General features: G+C 42.4%; 1 non-coding gene across 1 annotated transcript; it reads left to right on the top strand.

The window, feature by feature from the left end:
• The first annotated feature begins 11,278 nt into the window (after positions 1–11,278).
• Positions 11,279–11,385, top strand: LOC141589060 (small nucleolar RNA R71). Its single transcript, XR_012520014.1, has one exon. It is a non-coding gene; the product is annotated as a small nucleolar RNA R71 (small nucleolar RNA).
• The last annotated feature ends 8,856 nt before the right edge of the window (positions 11,386–20,241 follow it).

Below are 20,241 nucleotides of genomic sequence, written 5' to 3'. Positions count from 1 at the left end.
TAACACTCTGTTTTTCGAGGGAATTCGTGTACTCTCAAGGGCAATTTGGCTCGTAAATCTTTGTCTAATGTGTAGATGGATGTTGTATGGTTAATTAGGAACAAGAAACTCGAATTTTAATGGATGTTTGAAGGAGGAACGAATTGTATTTCGAAGAGGACACACAAACTGTTCCAGTTTGCAAGTCGGTTTTGTGGAGGGTTTTTGAGAGGCAATTAGGGTTTGTTTCTGGAGTTTAAAGCTTGTAAGTGAAGGTAGTATGTATGTAGAACTTAGAGGAATGAATGTATGGTGAAGGGGGGGTATTTATAGGGAGTTAAAGTAGGGTAAAAGGGAGGAGAGGCAGACGGGCTCCCCTGAGCATAGCTGCTGTCCAGCAGCTTTTAGGGGGTTTTCTAGGGTTTGTATGGGAGGTTTTCTTGGCGGTTAAGGTAAGGTAATATGGTTAGGATATTAGGGTATGGGTTAGGGTTAATGGGCACGGGTTTTGGTGGTATTTGGAGCGGGTTTTGGGCTCGGGATTGAGCTGCAAAACAGGGGGGCGTGTTTTTGCGGGGGTCATTGGGGGTGATTTGGGGCATGATTTGGGCCGTGGTTATGGGGTTCGAACTGGGGTTGGATGGGTAGAGGCTTAGGTTGGTTAGTGTACTCGATATTCGTGCCAACTCGTAAAGAAAACGGGCTCAAAAACCGAGCTAAAATCGAGCTCAAAAACGTGTGTTTAAAAACGAGTTTTTCTCGATTTTTCAAATCAATTAACACATTAAAATAAATGATTTTTCAAATCAAATATACTCATAAAATGATTTTTCAAATCAAATATTTATTTTATTTTTAATAAAATAAACTCAAGAAAATAAATTCAAAACAAAATAAAATAAATTGAAATCACCTTAAAAAAGGCTTTAATTTAAATATCATTTAAATTAAAATACTCCGTCGACAACGCTCATTCTACATCGTAAAACGAACCCAAATAATGACAATGACAACTAAATAAATACATGTGTCCTATCATCATCGGGTGTTTGTCGGGTTCTCTATAAATTCCAATATCGACGGATACGGGTATCTACAGAGCCCCCACTTTGACCGAGGCTTGGAAAAGGCGAAAGTCAAAGTATACCCCAGGTCCCTCTCGACCTGAGGATTCTTTGGGTCGTTTATAGTCCATTAGACTTGCGTATATAAGCTCGCCAGCCATAAGAAGAGATCATACCTGAAACTTCGCTGGGGATTGACTCTTACTTCTGTTGTGTCAAATTATCATCGTTGGTCATCGACCCATAAAATTGCATATATGGTGGATTGAGCCTTATCCTTAGGCGCCTACGTATCCGTTTCGACGAATCAAACCCGCGTCGTAGTTCGAATCTGCGACACATGCCCAAAGTTTATCATCTGCCGCATTTGTCCAAAATTCATCATCTGTTGACACTTGCCCAAAACTTATCATCTGCTGGCACTTGTCCGAATGGGACGGGACTTTCCAAGGAGGTTGCCGCCGCTTTCATCATTTGCTTTCAGCTACGGAATTCTTCCATTTCATACTCTTGTATCGAATTGAATTCTGAGTGGATGTCATCCATTTCATCTTGATAACGGTCTCTGAAGCCAATGGCTTCAGAGCCCCCAGTTTGCAATGGCTCTAAAGTCGAAGACTTTAGAGCCCCCAGTTGAAGCATATCCTGCTATATTTGAAACACAACAACGTACTAGCAATAATCATCACATAAGCACATTTGGATCATCGATCTTAAAATTAGATTATTTGAAAGGTTGGGTCATCGACCCGAAAATTGAATTTGAAAATTTTGAATAACTGGGCCATCGACCCGAAGTTTAAATTTGACATCACTTGGAATATTGGCCCATCGACCCAAAAAATTGAATTTGAATATTTGAATTTCGAAAGATTGGATCATCGACCCACAAAGATTCGCAAAAAGTTTTTGTGATTTTGAAATTTTGAAATTTTTTGGAATTTTGGAATTTTGACGGGTGAGCATGAAATACGACACAGACACTCTGTATGACTCGTAAACAACGTGGGCGTAGCCCGCTACCATAAAACAAAAAGGAAAATAAAACCGTAAGTGTGCACGGGTTTTAATTCGATTATTGACTTGTTGGGGGTAGAAATGTAAATTGGCCATTCCGGCGCCAAAGATGGCAAATGGAAATCACAAGGTCGTCGACTTGGGAAGGAGATATCGTATGGCATGGGCGTGCTCCCAAGGGCACATGGGAATCAAGATCACTTGGCATTGACAAGGTGGATCAAACTCACGGAGCAACAACGTTGGCTTCGCCCAGACACTAAACACGGACTGATTTTATGAAAGCACTTAGACATCACACATCACTCTTGTTGGGAACATTTTGTCACTCTTCTCCTCGCCTCCTTTCTTTTCAGCGAGTTTTCATCATTTCTTGCCACCGCCTTCTTTCTTTTCAGCGGGCTTTTACTATTTTTCTTCCACGCCTTCTTTCTTTTCAGCGGGTTTTTTTCATATTTTCTGTTCCCAACACAAACCCACATCTATGTGACTCAGCATCTTTGCCTACACCGTTAGATAAAGCTCATTCCGAGACATGACACTACTTATCTGAACCTATATCCTTATCCTAGCCTACATCGAGTACTAAGACCAACTCAAACAAAGGTGGCTTCATTTGGACTTGGTTAAGACTCGTAAGAAACCGACAAGATGACAACTTGGTTGATGAGTGGATTGAATCCCTTATTCTGAAGGACTGCCTACGTATTCGCGTGGAGCGAAATCAAATCCGACGTAGTTCGATCATGGTGCATAAACACGGCATTTTGATTGTGTGTACACACTCAAAGGTTTCACCTAAGGTATCATGTCGTATCCCATTCTAGCCTGTAAGGTACCGTTGTATCCCGTGTCTAGGGTTGGTACAAAAGGTTTTGATTCTTTGGGATGTGGAGCTTGGTAATAACAAGTTTGAATGGTTAACCATCATTCTGAAGGTTCGTTTTGTGGTGTTAAGGCCAAGGGCTATGGCTTATAACGTGGTTGGAAAAGGTGTCTCGGTTTTGATGAAATCCGAGTGCAAATGGGTTGGAAAACAATGTGGGTTCAAATCTCCATATCTGGACCCTAAAGGCTGGGTGTAACAACACAAGCGGAATGATTCTCAAAATTCCTGACTATCCCCTTGTAACTGTCTCAGGAAGGACTTAGAGGGTAAAGAGGTCACTACTTACGCTTTTGGGCTTCGCCCATTGAACCTCAACTATGGGTACTCGACTTGAATTCTGGCTTCCGTAACTTCGACATTCAACCAAAAAGCATTCCGCAATAACTTCAACATCTTTTTTCTTTTTTCTTTTTCTTTCATCTTTTTTTCATTTTTTTTCTTTTGCTTTTTTCTCGTCCTTTTTTTTTCATCTTTTCATTTTTTTTCATTTTTTTCTCTCTTTGAAAATGATCTTCTATTCATTCTCTCAGTCATAAATGGATACGCCTTGAAAACGGGGCTTCGCCAACTAATTTGGGTAAGAACTAACAATTCCTTGTTAGAACGGGTTGATATCTTCTCTCTTCGAGAGGGGATGATTTTGTGGGGATGGGCTTGCCTTCCATCATCGATAGGGAAACCAGGAGCTAGTCCGGGTTCATCATAGAATCATCTAAAGGCTTGTCAAAAGCACCGGTTCTGATGGAGGTTTTCTACCGCCAGACATGGAATAGGTAAAGGAATCAAACACGGAATCCTATTGTACCTTACGTTTTGAAACGGGACATATTTCTACCCCAGGGATGCCTTTGAGTGTGTTGTGCATTTTATCATGTTTCGGAATGATTGAGGATGGGAAACAAGACATATTTGGAAACGAAACTGCAACTTTTATTGAATGGCAAATGCTTAACAGACTCGAAGGAACGATTCCTAGGACACATCCTAGGTCATCGCGGAACAAATGACTCACATTCAAGAAAATAAAGTCCTAGACTCGACTCAACTAAGATAAGAAAACAGATCCCGACTCATAATTTTCAAATCTGGTCTTGAGCTTTCCCTTGTTCAGCTGTCAACTTAGATGCTCGACTCTTGTCCTTGATCCCTTTGATGGTCTGCCTCCATCCCGAGGTAGTCCTCTGAGGATCTACGCCAATGATGAAGGTTGGTGAATCGAATTGTCTTTTATTAACTTCTTTAATAAGAGGAGTACATTCTAGAGCGAGACTCCCGACTTCAATTTCATTCTTCGGGTTTGGCAAGAATTCACAGAAATCCACAAATATTTTCCCGATAAACACCCCTTTCAAGTGACATGGGCGGATAAGATGGGAATAATCGACATTGTCTTCGACAGAAACAACGTTGGCGTGATCGCCAAATGGATTGGTGATGTTATCGGGTTTAACAGTTGGGATTGGGAGTGTTCCATTCTCAATCATGTCTTGGATTTCGTGCTTCAGTCGATAGCACCTTTCAGTATCATGCCCTTTCCCTTGATGAAAGGCACGGTAGGCATTTGGTTTATACCATTTACCTTGTTGATCGGCGGGAGGGTCCGGAGTTGGACCAATAGGCTTGACTTTCCTTGGGCTATGAGCCTTTGGAGAGCGTATGTATAAGTGCATCCGATATCGGTGAATGCCCTAGGTGTTTGGCGCTGCGACTTCTTCGATTGCCCTTCTAAGAGATTGATGGCTTCATCAATATGGGTTGTTGCTGGGGCCTTGCCCTTAGACGATGAGGCCCCTTGGTACCCTTTCGGCTTTTCAGCCTCTGCCCTTATGACATCATCTTCTACCTTTATCCCGATTCTTATCAATTCTTTGAAAGAGCCAAAATTCTGGTATTTCAGAGCATTACGGTAAACAGGTCGTAGATTCTTTACGAACTTATCTACCATTTCAACTTCATCAGGCTTCTTGGCTAATTTCACGCTTTCAAATAGCGCCATCTTGCAAGGAATTCAGTAAAGCCTTCTTTTTCTTTCCGTGTCATCACCTCCAATGTTCTTATGTTGGTTTGAATCTCGACATTATCAGCATAGTGCTTGCAGAACTCCACCGTAATATCTTCGAAAGTGGGTAAGTTCTTAAGGTCAAGATTGTAGAACCACGCCTTCGGGTGTTCATCCAGAGATTGGGTTAAAATTTCAGAGAGCATGTCAGCAGGTACTCCCTTCAGTGCTAAGTACCCTTTATAGGCCTTAACGTGGTGGACTGGATCTTCTGTGCCCTTAAACTTTGGGATGTCGGTGAGTACCATGTTCGTGGGCAACTTATCTGCACCGGGCATAGGCCCTAGCATTCTCATAGTGAATGTTCTTCCCCTAGGAGAGTTTCAAACGGTCTTCGATGAACTTGAACCGTTTCTCCGGATCGATCGAGGTGGTGGAGGGGAATCTTCACCCAGCTTAGATTCAATTGCATCCATTCGGGTCATCATGAGGTTCACGGCCTCAGTGAGCTTGTTAACAGCATCTTCCATTGCATGACGTCGGGTTTTTGGCGGCCTTTCTACAAGAAAACCCCGTACTGAGTCAATATTTAAAGTAAGAGCCCCTGCACACTTAAGGACACGACCCCAACTTGACTCAAACAAAGACTCGACTTGAGACTGACTAACCAAAGGTTCGACTCACGGTTGGATTTAGACCTTGATTCATTTGGACTCGACAAAACGACACGACCCGAATCATCATAATTCGGTTCTAAACCGGACTCGGTGTGACTAAACCCGTGATTGGACTAACATAGCCCATAGGTTCGTATGAAACGTCCACAATGGCCTAGCTTGGACGTTTCTGTGGACTATCCTAGACCAAATGGTCGACCAACATGACTCAAAGCCCAAGAGGTGAGCTTGGGTGACCCAACAGGGTCATGTTCTAGACTCTTAGAACGAAACACACCCGGCCTAACACGGCCATGACCCGGACACGACTCGACGCATTTCATGCTTGGTTGAGGTTCGGGAGGCATTTTGGATTGATTTTGAAAAACGAATGATCGATTTGAAAAACGAGATTTGAAATGGGCAGCATGCCGGCTATAAAAGCTTGTTTTAGCCGAACTTTCTAGTCCTATTTGGGCAGCATTCCGCGTTTTTAAAACCATGCTAATTTTGAAAGTAAGTTGTTCAAAATTTCGGTTTTGAAATGGACATGGAAAATTTTGAAAAGACTCGGGAAACAACTTGCACATTGTCATTCTCATGTTATAAGGATGTATGCTCCTAGACATCTCTAAGTCTCGGCAAGTCTTCTACAAGAAGGTCTATGCCCTCCATCCTTTTGCGGTCTTATAGAGCAAGGGCCTTAAGGTAAAGTACCTAGAAGAGCGTCCCCACCATCAAGAACCACGCGAGGTGAAGTGGAAGCGAGCAATGTGCAGCTTCCTAGCATTGTGGGACGTCGCCCCCCACGCATCACAAAGAAACGCTGGGACGGCCCGGGAAAATCCTTAAGGGTTTATGCATGAATCGTAGCACTATGAGTAATGTTTTACTTTCCAACACTTTCTTTTCAAGTTTCACCTCGGAGGAAAAGACCCTAGAAACAAAGTGTAACTAGTCCTCTTTTCCCAAAGTAGTCGCCAAATCAGGACAAGGCCCTCGGGAACTGCGTCCGCGGGATCCACACTAGGCATAATCGACTCGAGGTTCCTTCGAATCGAATCAAGACAAATTAGAGTCGCCACCAAGTTTTTTGGGAACTTGGAACCGTTCAAGTCAACTTTACACCTTTCATCGAAAAGCATAAAGCCAATCGACTACGAGTGATTAAAGATAAAGACTTGTACCCTATATCATTCGATTTGAATGACTCTCGTAATCTAATGGTATTTAGACGGATCCACAAACCATAGATCTTGAGTAAGGGGTTAGGGTACGTGTTAGGAAGCCCACAAGGACACCTAACCCCGCCCGTCGATAACGGCCTCTACTAAGTCAAGTGTCGGAGTTCAAACAAGGTCATAGCTACTACGATATATGATATGCAAACATCGTTTTAAACCCTAACATGTGACAACAATTTCTATGTCGTTTTAGATGCAACTAAACTAACTTTGTCAAAGTTGTAATTTAGCATGTGGGTTGATTAATCTAACAACATACAAAACAAAGCAAACAAGGCTTGATGGGAATGGGGGAGCCGTTGGGATCTACCCTATTACAACCCAGGCATTTCATGCCGACACAACGAGGAATTAAAGATACAACTCGATCTAAATACAATCGCTATATACAACACCGTACATGACATATTACACGGCCATTCGACCTAGAAAAACGTGCACAGAGGGGTGGCCCACGGCTTACATGACTCACGGCCTTGGGTCACTCCTCGTAATGTGTGCTTTCACTTAATCTTATCGAATTAGACATTGGGTCACACACCAAAGCATGCATTAGCATAAATCGGGCCATGTTGCTTTAAACAACATGCGATTTACTACGCTCCTACATGCATTGGGGCACAACCATCTAACCAAACAAGACTAAGGTTTTGAAAGAGGTTTTGACTCGATAAAAGAAAGCTAACTCGAAAATTACAACTCGATAACAAACGATAAATTACAAGCGACAAAACAAATAAAGAACGAACGTTGCAAAACAAACGAAACAAGAAAAACCAAAGGACACGGCCAAGCCTCACGGCCTAAAGCCACGTCCAACCCTAAGTCCTAGGTCGGGTTCATTAGTTAGATCGATTGATTGCGAAACAAGTTCGAAAGCGGGCTAGAAAACAAGTTAGAAACGACGTTGATCGATTTGAAAAGATACCTTGCAAACGCGCATTCTACACGGCCTAAAGGGGTCCAATTAGGTCAAGTTTGCTAATTAATTTAACTCATCGAGTGTTAATAAGAAGGTGCTAATCACGCACTCTTATACTAGCGAGAAATTAGGTGAAAGAGAGAGAGATGCATTCAATTAAGTTACAGAATTGTTAATCGGTTTTTAAAGCTATGTCGATGTACCCTAATGTGTCTAATTAGGTTATCAAATTGATCTAATGTCATCTAAATGAGTTATATGTTAACAATCAGAGGTCATACTAACATGTGACGGGTCCTAAGGTGGGTCGAATCACACGAAACAAAAGAGAGGTCAAAAGCGAAGAGCGAAGTTAGAACTCGTTTTATTAATGCCCTACCTTGAACACGAGGATATGTAAATGAGACGGGGGTGTACGACCGACTGATGTAGCGGTTTCTTTCCCATCTCAAGTCAACGTGGGTGTTCATGGTGGTACTTTAACTCATACTCGGACTAAACTAGTTTCGTAGTTAATTAGAACAATCGATAAACGATAAACAAACAAAAACAAACTATAAAAAACAAACATAAAAAACGAAATAAAAGGGAGAAAGAAGAGGATTTGATGCACCCTCAACCTACATGTATCGTTGACACCGTCTTGGGTCGTAATCGATGGTAGATTTTATCTCGAGAGTCCGTCGTCGACGAAGAAACAAAGCAAACAACACGTTTTTATCGAATCTGGACAGCAACTTTCAAACAGCGATTTCTCTCTCGTTTCATGATGAAAATTCGATTTAAAAGATGTTTTGAAAACTAGAAAGAGAGGAGAACAGAGATCTTAAAACAATCCCTGCTCGTTTTGAGTTATTGGGCACTAAAAATGAGCACAAACAGAACTGGACAGACAGGAAAAGCCGTGAAAACAGAGTGTATAACACTCTGTTTTTCGAGGGAATTCGTGTACTCTCAAGGGCAATTTGGCTCGTAAATCTTTGTCTAATGTGTAGATGGATGTTGTATGGTTAATTAGGAACAAGAAACTCGAATTTTAATGGATGTTTGAAGGAGGAACGAATTGTATTTCGAAGAGGACACACAAACTGTTCCAGTTTGCAAGTCGGTTTTGTGGAGGGTTTTTGAGAGGCAATTAGGGTTTGTTTCTGGAGTTTAAAGCTTGTAAGTGAAGGTAGTATGTATGGAGAACTTAGAGGAATGAATGTATGGTGAAGGGGGGGTATTTATAGGGAGTTAAAGTAGGGTAAAAGGGAGGAGAGGCAGACGGGCTCCCCTGAGCATAGCTGCTATCCAGCAACTTTTAGGGGGTTTTCTAGGGTTTGTATGAGAGGTTTTCTTGGTGGTTAAGGTAAGGTAATATGGGTAGGATATTAGGGTATGGATTAGGGTTAATGGGCACGGGTTTTGGTGGTATTTGGAGCGGGTTTTGGGCTCGGGATTGAGCTGCAAAAAGGTAAATGTCGCCGTGTTTTTGCGGTGTTGGGGTGATTTGGGGCATGATTTGGACCGTGGTTATGGGGTTCGACCTGGGGTTCGATGTGTAGAGGCTTAGGTTGGTTAGTGTACTCGATATTCGTGCCAACTCGTAAAGAAAACGGGCTCAAAAACCGAGCTAAAATCGAGCTCAAAAACGTGTGTTTAAAAACGAGTTTTTCTCGATTTTTCAAATCAATTAACACATTAAAATAAATGATTTTTCAAATCAAATATACTCATAAAATGATTTTTCAAATCAAATATTTATTTTATTTTTAATAAAATAAACTCAAGAAAATAAATTCAAAACAAAATAAAATAAATTGAAATCACCTTAAAAAAGGCTTTAATTTAAATATCATTTAAATTAAAATACTCCGTCGACAACGCTCATTCTACATCGTAAAACGAACCCAAATAATGACAATGACAACTAAATAAATACATGTGTCCTATCATCATCGGGTGTTTGTCGGGTTCTCTATAAATTCCAATATCGACGGATACGGGTATCTACAGGATGAAAAACTTCCCAATTCGCACGGGGACATCTTCCCATATCCCTAACGGTGTCTTCGTCGATCTATCGGCCATTTGGAGTGTGATGTTGGTGCATTTAAGCTCTCCCATCCCCAACCTTTTACTCACCGAGTACGGCATGACACTCACACTAGCCCCTAGATCACATAAGGCTTTGTTGATCGTCGTGTCGCCAATGGTACACGGTATTGAGAAGCTTCCCGGATCCTTTAACTTTGGAGGTGAACTCCCTTGAAGTATTGCACTACTCACCTTAGTGAAGGCGATAGTCTCAAGCTTCCGGATCGACTTCTTCTTTGTGAGGATATCTTTCATGTATTTCGCATAGACCGGCACGTGATTGATTAATTCCGTGAAAGGAATTGAGACTTCCAAATTCTTCACAATTTCCATGAACTTTCCAAGTTGATCATCAAATTTGGGCTTGGCTTGACGACTTGGAAAAGGGAGTCTAATCACAATGGGCTCCTTCTCCTTGGCCTTGTCTTCATTTTTCTTTGAATTTTCTTCTTTTGATGATTCTCCATCTTTGGAGCTTTGCACAATTTCTTCCTTTTCACTAGCTTCCACAACTTCATCCTCAACTTGCTTCTTCGGTGCTTCATACCTTGTACCACTTCTCAAGTGAATGGCACTAACCGTTTCATGTCTAGGAGGATTACTTTGAGGTGGTAATTGCCCCTTTTGTCTTTGTGAGCTTGAAGATGCTAGTTGAGTCAATTGTGTTTCCAACATCTTGGTGTGAGCTAGAATGTTGTTGATGGTGGTTTCCTTTGCTTGGCTATCTTTTTGCATTTGAGTGAAAAACTCTTGTTGATTCTTTTGCATTTGGAGGACCGCTTTTTGGACATCAAAACCTTGGTCATTTTGGTGATTGTATGGATTTTGATTTTGGTAACCTTGGTTTTTATTGTAAAAGGGTCTTTGATTTTGGTTTCTCATGGGTGGTGGAGTGTATGTTGTTTGAGGGTTTTGAACATTTTGGCTTTTGTATGAGAGATTTGGATGGAATTTGGTGTTTTCATTGTAAAAATTGGAATAAGGGGTACCAGTCTTGTATGCTTGGAAAGCATTCACTTGTTCATTTGTTCCCCTACATTCGCCTTGGTCATGTCCCAAAGTTCCACAATTCTCACATATCCCACTTGGGATTGATGAGGATGCCGGCATGGCATTAACATGATGCTTTGATGATTTTGAGTTTTCCTCAAGTCTAGTCATAGCTTGTTCAAACTTCAAGTTGATTGTGTCAATGTGAGCACTAAGTTGAGCACCCAATTGAGTAACGGAGTCCACTTCATGCTTTCCTCCTCTAGTAGCCTTGCGAGGTCTACTATATTGTGAGTTATGGACCGCCATTTACTCAATCTTGTTCCATGTTTGATTGTCATCAACTTCGGTGAACATTCCATTTGATCCCATATTGAGAATGTTCCTAGAATCTTCATATAAACCATTCCAAAATTGTTGTACCAAAAACCATTCGCTAAGTCCATGGTGAGGACATGAGCGACAAATTCCCTTGAACCGCTCCCAAGCTTCATACAAAGATTCTTCATCCCTTTGCTTAAAACCCGTAATTTGAGCTCTTAGCATGTTAGTCTTTTCCGGTGGGTAGAATTTTTTGTAAAAAGCTAGAGCCAACTTCTTCCAAGAATCTATTCCGAGGGTGGCCTTATCAAGGCCCTTCAACCATTGCTTCGCGGTGCCGATTAAGGAAAAAGGAAATAAGACCCATCTAATTTGGTCTTGAGTCACGCCCGTTTGAGAGATTGCATCACAATAGTCGCAAAAGGTTTCCATATGAGAATGAGGGTCTTCACTAGGCATCCCCCCAAATTGGCTCCTCTCAACTAATTGGATGAAGGCGGACTTGGCAATAAAATTTCCGGTTAGATGTTGCGGTGTAGGAGTACCATTTGGTAGATTCTCCTCGGTGGGTACGGAGTGTGACGAGAATTTAGGCATTGTAGGTGGATTTTGTGGGGTATTGTGTAATGGGTTCTCTTCTCCTTCTATTGCGAAAGGATTGACAAACTCACTAGTGGGTTGAACAACTTCACTAATACCTCTTAAATTCCTCCTAACAAGTCTCCTATTGTTCGTCAAGGTTCTTTCGATTTCACGGTCAAAAGGTAACAAATCACCTTGTAACCTTCTAGACATGCAAAATATCAAACAACTCGAAAACAATTAGAACAAACCTTGAGGACTTTTACTTCCCCAAGGCGAAGAAAGACACAACTAATAACAATAAAAAGAAATCTAAATCAAACAAACACCGTCCCCGGCAACGGCGCCATTTTTTATGCGAGTCCGTTTCGTGTTCACAAATTAAGATGTGGTCGTTGGGTCACGGTCGAATCAAAACACAATTTATAACTTCACAAACAACTCTACAATTAGTAAAGAGGCAAGTAAAGGTCGGATCCCAAGGGACGGGTATTGAAATGAGATTTCTATTGCAACTAGTGATGTCTAAGGGGTGTCACAAATTGGGTTGATGTAGAAGGTCACTAAACTAAAATAGCAATGAAAATAAACAAGCAAGATGAATTAAAGGGGTGTAAACAATTGATTAAAGGCACTAGGGTGTCATGGGATCATAGGGGAATCATGGGACATGATCATACAAACATGTTCTCAAATTATAAGCAAGCAATTATTGTTGTGATGGATTGAGTTGGGTTATATCTTACAATCCTAGGAAAGTTTGGGTCCCGGGCCGAATCGATTAGATTGTACAACACCTACAAGTCGACTTAATCTTCCTTACTCAACAACATGCATGGTCTAATGAGACTCGAGTTGGGTTATGTCTTACAAGTCTCATTGAAAAGATAGAAGATGATAGTAAATGCAAGGATTCATAGGCTTAGCATTTCATCAAATATAACATGTGCATGAGTTGAGATCAAAACAAGCAAGCAAATAAAACATGAAAGCATATTAATTTAAGCATGAATCATTCCCCATGTTGGTTTCCCCTAATCACCCATTAAACCCTAGCTAAGAGACTACTCACTCATTATCATGTTGATCATGCTAGCAAGGTTGTCAATCATACCAACAATATGAAACATGATGAATAAATGAAAGTAATTAACAATAATTAAAAAGGGATTAAGAGATTATACCTACTAATGATTCCAATAATAAAGCAAAGATAAAAGAAGTACTTGAATGCTTGATTGAGAGGTTGTCAATCTCCCAATAATAACCCAAATAATCTTCAATTACCCAAAATAAAGGATGAACAAAAGAGAGATTAAGGAAATAAAACTTGTATTAGAACTTGATTAATTGTTGATTACAATACTAAAGAGAGATTTGATTGATATTAACTACTCTAATTATTGATAAGAAGAACATGCTCCTCTAATTAGACTAATGGGGTATTTATAGTGGAAATTAGGGAGGATGCATTAGGGTTAACTAAGGGCTAAACTAGTAATTACACTTTTTAGATTGAGCAAGGAGGAGCCGGTATTTTTCGAGAGAAGGGCTTCTTTCTTTGTAGCTTGGAGAAGAGGAAATCGTCTTTGTCTTTGGAATCCGGGCGAGAATAAGGTCGGGACGGGCGGAATCGGCGTTGGAATCCGAGCGGATTCAAGGGAATCCGGTCGGATTGTGGAGGTGGAATCCGAGCGGATTAGAGCAAAGCCGCTCGGATTGTGCGGTGCAAGGGACGGACGGATTGGTGACAATCCGCTCGGATTGTCACTCAACAACATATCTTCTTCTTTTCTTCCCTTTTCTTCATAAATTCCTTGGGGACTCAAGGATCCTTTCTCAACATTGCTCTTCTACTATAATATGTACAAAGGCCTTCTAATCTTGTCTCTCCTTGATGCTTGGTCATTGAATTCGATCAATTTAGTCTCGTTTTGCCATGAAAATGCAAGATTCTTACTCCTTTCCTACCAAGGGATCAAAATCTCAAAGAATATGCAAAACAAAGAACTAAAGATAAGAAATGACCCAAATAAGCACTAAAAAGCATGGGAACAAGGCTAATTCGGGGGCTAAATATGCGCTAATTATGGTCACATCAATGTGATATTTAAAATATGATTTCTAACAGGTCAGAGTGATGAGCCCCACGACCTTGCGACGAGTGCCATCGTAGGCGCGTACTCCTTGATTTGTTGGGACCAAATTAGCTTCCTTAATACCCAGCTTGTGAGCAGTCTTGAGGGGAATGACATTCACCGCGGATCCGTCATCTACAAGGACCATGGGCACATTCTTCTTGAGGCATTGTACGGTGATGTACAGGGCAAGATTATGATTGGCTTCGAAGGGAGGGATATCTTCGTCAGAAAAGACGACTGGGTTGTTCAAGTCAGGGGCATCCATTGTCATATGTGCCACTATTTCTTCGGGGGAAGAGGTGGAGGGCACAGTTAATTTTCCCAAGGCCTGTAGCAAAGCCTGTCGATGCTCAAAGGACGTTGCGATCGCCGCGGATCGAGATCTCGGCTTTTGCCTTCTGAAGTTGTTTGAGGATTGAATTCTCAGGAGCCTTTGGTTGAGTGTCTATTTCCGGGACGATTTGGTCATTCGTCGTTGGAACGACCGTTGGATTGTTCGGGTTCCGATAGGGGCGTCCGGACCGGGTAAGGTGGCCGATCTCTTTCGCCCGTTTCTCTTTCTCTGGGACAAGGTAGACATCTTCAACGTCGTCCCTCCAGATGCCGTTGATTTTAGGATCTCGAAGGCACCTTGGAGGGGTATTCCTTGCTAAGTAGTTTTTGTGAGGGATATTCTTGTGAGGGTGATTTTTGTGGGGTAGTTTTTGTGGGGTTGATTATTGTGGGGTTGATTATTGTGAGGTTGATTATTGTGAGGTGCATGCCAGAACGGTCGCGGGAGCAATCCGTCCTGGTGTGGGTAGTTTTGGGCGCTCGAGAAACTCTCCCTCGGGCGTGGCGGTGGAGGATTGAAGATAAGTCGACGGTAGGCATCGTCAAGTCGGGTGATCCTTTCGGAGAGACTGGCTATGGCTTCCTCAACCAGTTGGAACATGGTGAGCATAGTGGCAGCACTAAACACAAATACCCCGTCCGAGGGATCTTTCTCCACGGCATCCACCTCGTCATCAACTGGCAGGATGAGGTGAGAGCAGTCCAGAGTTGGCTCATCGTTGGAGATGTCGTGGATTCCCAGAGGATTTTTTTGTTGTTTGGCTTAGTCGGTGGGGGTAAATGCAATTCCCCTTTCTCAATCATGTCTTGGATGATGTGTTTGAGTTTGAAGCAGGTTTCAGTATCATGCCCCTTCCCTTGATGGTACTGACAGTAGGCATTGGAGTTCCAGAACCGGGACTTCTTAGCATCGGTCGGATCCGGGGTGCGTCCGATTGGTTGTAACTTTCCCTGGTCCATAAGCCTCTTCAGAGCACTTGCATAAGTCGACCCTATATTGGTGAACACTCTCTGGGGGCGCTCAGCTCTCTTAGCAGATGGTTCAACGAGGTTGACCTCATCGATTTTGTTTGTCTGGCCGTAAGGGCGAGATCCGGTCGAGGCGGATCCTTGGTAGCCTCTGCCAGTAGTCTTGGCCAAGACACCCTTCCGGAGGTCATCTTCAATGCGCGTCCCCAAAATTTGCAGATCCTGGAAGGTCTTGATATTTTGATACCTTGGTAGATTGGCATACATTGGGCGGAGATTGTTGACGAACTTTTCCACCAAAGTTGATTCACTCGGTTTACTGACCAATTGAGTACTTACCCTCCTCCAACGGGTTAAGAACTCGGTGAACCCTTCCTTATTGTTCTGGGTTAGAACCTCAAGAGTGCGGGTATTGGCTTGGATTTCAACATTATCGGCGTATTACTTGGCGAATTCAACTGCAACCTCATCCCAAGTAGTAAGGTTTTTCGGATCAAGGGAGTAGTACCACTGACGAGGGATCGGTTCCAAAGAGGACGGAAAGATCCGGGTGAAAAGTTCCTGTTTGACCCCTTTAATGGCCATGTAGTCTTTGAAGGCACGGATATGATTGAGTGGGTCCTCCACTCCTTTGAACTTAGGCACATCAGTTAGGGTAAAGTTGTCAGGTAATTGATCCCCAACAAGTTCGAACCTTCGGTTGTTCTCAAGATGGATATTGTTACCCCGGGCTAGGAGCTGATCTTCCAACAGCTTTAGCCTCTTCTCAGTTTCAGTCAGAGGTGGAGCATTATGTTCTCCAGTTTCTTTGTTTTCCAGGGCGTCGATACGGGTTTCGACGCGATCCAGGGTGACCTTAAGAGCGGTGACCAGGCTGGCTAGCTGATCAGTCGTGACATCTCTGTTGTTATCTTTGTTGTTGTTGTTGTTGTTGTTGTTGACATACGAAGTTGAAGACAGGGTCATGACTCTGAGGTAGAAAAACGGCTCACATTACAACTCAATCCGACACGGTTCAAAGACTGAACGCAAACAACGCAAAGGACGAGACAAAGATCAGACTCGACAAGACGAGGGTGACCGTGTGTGGTTCCTCGGTGCTGACTCGATTTATGACGTGACGGTGTTGACCGAACTTTTGACACGAGTCCAAAGTAACGGCGCGACGCCATTGGATGGGTCTCGTGGTGAGACGACTCATTAGTAAAGACCCATAAGTACGTTTGCTTCGACTCGATAGACACGAGGCGGAATTGGAATGGTGGACTGAAGTTTTCGAAAATAGAAATTTTCAAAAAGATTCATTTGTCGCTTTAAGTGGACGGATTCCGAAGATAGAGATCTCCGCAAGTCGATCAGTTGAAAGGGTTGTCTTAAGTTTATTTGCAAAAGACGGTTTTGAGTTTGAGTCGGCTCGGAAAACAGTGTATTGTTTCCCAAGACGGTTTTGAAATTCAAAATTGTATGTTTTGAAGATCGGGTTTGAAATGTTTGAAGAGGTCTCGGGGACGGTGCATGGTCCTCGGGATCTCGAAAGTGTCTCGAGAAAAGGGTGTGTGCTTTTCTCGGGTTTTGAAAGAGCCATTGTCGGTGCGAAACGGGTTAAAATCCGTGTCTAGACGCGGCGATTATAACGGCGTAAAAAGGTGATTTGAAATGGTTGTGAAAAACCGAGTTTGAAAATCGTCATTACGACGGCTTAGAAAGGCGTGTTGAAATGGTTATAAAAACCGGGTTTGAAAATCGTCATCACGACGGCCTAGAAAGGCGTGTTGAAATGGTTATAAAAATCGGGTTTTGAAAATCGTCATTACGACGGCCTAAAAAGGCGTGTTGAAATGGTTATAAAAACCGGGTTTGAAAATCGTCATTACGACGGCCTAGAAAGGCGTGTTGAAATGGTTATAAAAACCGGGTTTAAAAATCGTCATTACGACGGCCTAGAAAGGCGTGCAACGGTCGGCGAAAGACCGAGGTTTGAAACGGCCATTATAACGGCGCAAAAGAGTGATTTTTAAAGTTTGAAAATGACACGGAAGGACTTATGATCAAGTAGCACATAAGCACTCACAGTTCATTATATTATGCATTATGCTGACACGGGTTTTGGCTTAAGAGGGTGTGTTACACACCAAGCAATCAAACCCCGATTTGTGAGAGGGATACCAATCCAAACAAAATGTGTAAGGAGGGTGCCCTAGCCTCGTGCTCGAAAGTGATGAAAGCTCTTTGACGAAACAGAAATGTGTAACGTCAATGGTATGCTTGACTCAATCGAGATTCAAAACGCGGGGATGAGAAAACTCACGCCGACGAGACGAGCCAATTGGTCGAAAAGGGTTAGGTTGTAGGCCCGGACAAGGAACCCGACCATGTCCGTAATATCAATTAATGCATTCCAACCAAGACCTCGTTCGAGTCTCACCATCTAGGGATCACAAAGACGTAAGTGTCCTAGTTATCCCCAGCGGAGTCGCCAAACTGTGGACATGGGCCACGTCTCGGTCTGTGGATTTGGGGGTCCACCTACCGGTCCACAGTCGCGGGCCACCTGCACGCCAGGCCAATATGTGGACATGCAGCGGTCTTTTGAAAGCCACGCTCGGCGGCGTAAAAATGCTTTCGACCGGATCATTTTAGGTCGGTCGGTTTCATCTCGGTAAGGGTCTCGAAACGATTAGAGATGTTCGGAGTCGCCATCAAGCATTTGTGGGATGCCTGAAACCTGTTCGAATTCCACTTTATACCTCGGTCAAATCGAAGCACAAAGCAGCGTTTGACATAGGTACTAAAGATAAGGAAATCGTCCCTCTTTAGCATCCTATCTCTAGAATGACTCTCGTACGCCCTGGATAAGGTCGTCCACTATCCAAAGTTTTTGAGTAAGAGGTGAAGGTACGTATTGGGAAGCCCTTTAATCAGACACCCAATCCCGCCCGCGGTAGCGCTCTCTCGATCGATCTTGGTTGGTTGAATGCAAAAGTTGATAAAACGGTTTAAATGCATGAATGCGCATCCAATAATTTAAACCTAACATGTGAGAGCTTTCTAAGTCGGTTGATTTAATCCAAGTATCAAGTATAAGATGTCGAGTTGGATTAATGATTGATTTGCATGCAAGACGGAAATTAAACATCCATTTACCGTATTAGGTTTAGGGTGCATAACGTGATCCATTTGTCTTAGTAAAGCGTTTTGCAAATACGATTTTGAATAGTCATCTGATCCGTCCTATATCCGGGCTAACCGGAGTCGGGATCGTCCTAGACTAATCTTTGGAAAGGGAATGGTTACGTGCACTGCACGGGCTACGCTACATGAGGCGCGAGCCAGCCGGCGGTGTAAAGGGGCCTCTCCTGGTTCTGAAAATGAGAAAGAAAAGGCCTGCTTGAGGCGCGAGTCAGCCTACGGTTATATGCCGTATTCTGACCATTTGAAAAACGTTATAAAACGTGTTGAAAAATGGGTGTTTGAATCCGATTTGGTTTGAAAGGGTCGTTTAGACCGCATTTGTTGATTTGAAGAGCTAGACTCGAATAATCATCATTATTTTGATAATATTCGGTGTCGGGTTCGATTTTGATAAACTTGACATGAATAGTTTTGAAAATGATTATGAACTAATTATTTTAAGTTCATTTGAATGTAATTAGTCGATACTCATCATCGTACCCGGGTTAAAATCCGGCATGGTATGTAGAACCAAGGATGACTTTGTGTTGGGGACTAATATGTTTGTTTTAGAAATGTAAAGAAATGAAATAAAAGGCTTTAAAATACCTTTTAAATGTTATTAACCAAATATTATCACCGAAACACGGATTTAACCGTCATGGTATGAGGAACCAAGGGTGAAAAATGTTTTATGGTTAAAACAAATGAAATAAAAATGAGAAGGTTTGAAAATATTTGAAACGGTAAAAACCGATTACAAATACGAAAATGAATTAAAGGGGAAAGACGAGAACAAACACGGTTGATCTTCGACCTGGACACCCCATTTAGGCGCGGGTAAGCCTGCAACCTAAGGGGCTTCTGTCTCAGGCCAAAAAATCAGTTTTGGCTCGTTTATTCCATGTTTTGGTTCATATTATGCACGTTTCAGCATGTTAAAGTCATGAAACAAATAAAAACATGATAAAAAGAGGATTTTTACACCCTCATACTTACATGTTTGGTTATGGCGAGTGACCGACGTAAGTGTAACAACTCGTTTGGTCGGAAAAGACTCGGTTTAAAACCGTTTTGGTAAGTAAAAGAGTGTTTTAAGTTTAGTGACGGTGTAGTGGTCGAAGTGGTCGGTCAAGTGTTTTAATGCACGATGACGGTACCAAACAATGTGTAAGGCTTGTATTTACGATCGGTAGGTCGTAAATACACGTCGGATTGTGACTTAAGAAGTCGATTCGAGAATTTTAAGGGAGAAAATAGGGGGCGGACACTCGCGTAAGTCTCAAATGGGGGGCATTTGAGGGGTATTTATAGGGGAATGAGTGGTTGTGTGAGTTTTGAGCGACGTGGCCACCTGGGCTGCTCAAAGAGGCGCGAGCCACGTCGCGGGTCTTCGAGGTGTGTTGTCGCTTTCACACAAACACAATCATGATTTTTTCTATCCTACGTTTTGTAGTCATATGTTTGGTACTTGACCAAACATAAATCGGGGAAAAATTAAGGTAGTAGGTTTGAAATGGTTTTTTTTTTGTGGTTGACTCGGTTTGACTCGTTGTTGGAGTCGGGATTTGAATTTTTGAGTCGGTTTTTGGTCCGGTGTCGATTTTGACTCTAGTTAGTGTCATTGCGACCCCGTCGTCGTGCATTAAACACTCTAGGTATTTTTGAAATGTTTTATTTTCGAAATCGTTTTAAGTTTTCCGACATAAAGCTGTACACAAACTGTCGATCAAACGCCGCGATTCCAGTAGTCCGATAATCATCGGGTGTTTGTTGGAGTCTCAGCAGATACTGGGTATCTACACAGTCACCCCAATATATTTAAATGGAACAGATCCCCTACACATGTCAGTGGCTCGCTCAACTTCTTTCACTAGACCTTCAT

The sequence above is a fragment of the Silene latifolia genome, chromosome 6, assembly GCF_048544455.1.
Source record: "Silene latifolia isolate original U9 population chromosome 6, ASM4854445v1, whole genome shotgun sequence".
Taxonomy (NCBI): Eukaryota; Viridiplantae; Streptophyta; class Magnoliopsida; order Caryophyllales; family Caryophyllaceae; genus Silene; species Silene latifolia.
The sequence above is the reverse complement of the archived record's forward strand: the minus strand, read 5'-3'. Positions and strand labels throughout refer to the sequence as shown.